Source organism: Cucurbita pepo, chromosome 9 (assembly GCF_057944985.1).
Source record: "Cucurbita pepo subsp. pepo isolate OVF chromosome 9, ASM5794498v1, whole genome shotgun sequence".
NCBI lineage: Eukaryota > Viridiplantae > Streptophyta > Magnoliopsida > Cucurbitales > Cucurbitaceae > Cucurbita > Cucurbita pepo.
The window spans coordinates 4,825,110-4,827,331 of record NC_141806.1 but is presented as its reverse complement, the minus strand read 5'-3'; the positions used below and the strand labels follow the sequence as shown (position 1 = coordinate 4,827,331).

The 2,222-nt window shown below is 38.0% G+C and overlaps 1 non-coding gene across 1 annotated transcript; it reads right to left on the bottom strand.

The window, feature by feature from the left end:
• Positions 1-1,386: 1,386 nt before the first annotated feature.
• TRNAH-GUG (transfer RNA histidin (anticodon GUG)) lies at positions 1,387-1,458 on the bottom strand. The gene has a single exon. It is a non-coding gene; the product is annotated as a tRNA-His (tRNA).
• Positions 1,459-2,222: the final 764 nt, after the last annotated feature.

Sequence of the window (2,222 nt, the reverse complement as noted above, 5' to 3'; positions counted from 1 at the left end):
GTGAAGGCCAAGGTGGGTCTCGTCTTGACGACTCATGTTTGAGGAATAAACAAGCAAACTTCTAATTCTTTCCAAGTTTCTCATTCTAATCTAAGGAGATCAATGTTTTGTGTTTGATTCATGTTTATATGTTTAATTTTGCACCCATGTCTCTAGGGTCACAACGTGGAGTTCTGACCACTACATTATAGCCATTTCAATATGTTGCCCATCATTCTTCATAATCTACAACTAATCATCAGAAAGACATGTGTTAGATACAATCACAAAATAGAGAGTTGAGTTGTGAACTCTATTCGAGGTTTAACAAGGACCATACCGAACCATTACGAATGTCATACCGGCGGTTGTAGTTAAAAGCAGAACAATGTTTCATGTCCGGTTCGTGCCTAGGTCTCCACGGCCACAACAACGTGAAATTCTTAACACTAAACTACTGCCACTTCGATATTTAGCCCATCATTCTTCATAATTTACAACTAATCATTAGAACGCATGTGTCTAATCTAATCAGAAAATAGAGGGTTGAGTTATGAACTCTATTCAAGGTGGAACAAGGACCAGACTGGACCATTATGAATGTCATACCAGTGGTTGTAGCTAAAAGATGAACAATATTTCATGTCGGATGGATTTATTAAAATTTATGTGTCTATGTTTCATCCTTATGAGAGAATTAGAAAACAAATCTCAAATGTGGGTGTATGGATTCAAGCCCAAGTCTTCACGACCACAACGTGGATTTCTCACCACTTACAACTAATTATTTTGGGTTGTGAACTCTATTCGAGGTGGAATAAGGACCATACAGACCATACGATACCATTACGAATGTCATATTACAGGTGGAATAAGGACCATACGGTACCATTACGAATGTCTTGTCATATAGCAGTTGTAGCTAAGAAAAACAATGTTTCATGTCTGCTTTATTAAAATTTGTGTCTATGTTTCATCCTTGGTGCATGGATTCAAGCTCAACAAGGTGGATATATATTAAGACATGTGTTATTGAAATTGGTGCATGGATTCAAGCTCAACAAGGTGGATATATATTAAGACATGTGTTATTGAAATTTAGAAAACAAATATTCGAGGTGGAATAAGGACCATACGGTACCATTACGAATGTCTTGTCATATTGCTGTTGTAGCTAAGAAAAACAATGTCAAATAAATGTGGCTGTCGTTATTCGAGCCCAAGTCTCTACGGCCACAACGTGAAATTCTCACCACTAAACTATAGCCACCTAGATATTTAGCCAACATTCATCACTTTCATGATTAAGGATAAACCAACAAAATATTTAGCCAACATTCATCACTTTCATGATTAAGGATAAACCAACAACTTCAAATTTGCTCGTTGGTAGCTATAAAAAGTAGATGTGGCTGCTGGGATTCAAGCCCAGGTCTCCACGGCCACAACATGGAATTCTCACCACTAAACTACAGCCACTTGGATATTTAGCTAACATTCATCACTTTCATGATTAAGGATAAACCAACAAACTTCAAATTTGCTCGTTTGTAGCTATAAAAGGTAGATGTGGCTGCTGGGATTCGAGCCCAGGTCTCCACGGCCACAACGTGGAATTCTACCCCTAAACTACAACTACTTGGATATTTAGCCGACATTCATCACTTTCATGACTAAGGATAAACCAACAAACTTCAAATTTGCCCGTTTGTAGCTAAAAAAAGTAGATGATATTGGCTGACATTTTGTTGTATTTGTAAACGAAAGCTTCCTTCAGATACAACCGAGCGATTGACTCATCACGTATCGTTAAGATCCTATCAATAGTCTTTCTCTAGATCTTTTGATCCAGTACCCTAAAATTTTATCCTTTGACTCAATCAATGCCTCCACAACATTGGGGTTAGTCATCTTTCAATCCAACCCAAGTGGGTGATACTTACCGAAGTCCCTTAAGGATCTAGACTCTCTTGACATGTTGACATTGTCTTTGTCGTTTCAATTTCCCTTATTTGTTGTAACAACATGAATCAAAGATGGCAGGGTGTGTGGACAATAAGACCACCTACTTTCTAGGTTCCTCCCTATATGAAGAACTCGTGTGTGGGATCAGACTCTATCTAAGCCCTTGGTCCGAAACCCCAATCATGCTTTGTCTCTCTCCTAGTGCTTGAAGCCATAATCTATCATAATGGAACAAAATATAAGAAGATATTCAAGCACAATCAAGGTATCTTAGCATC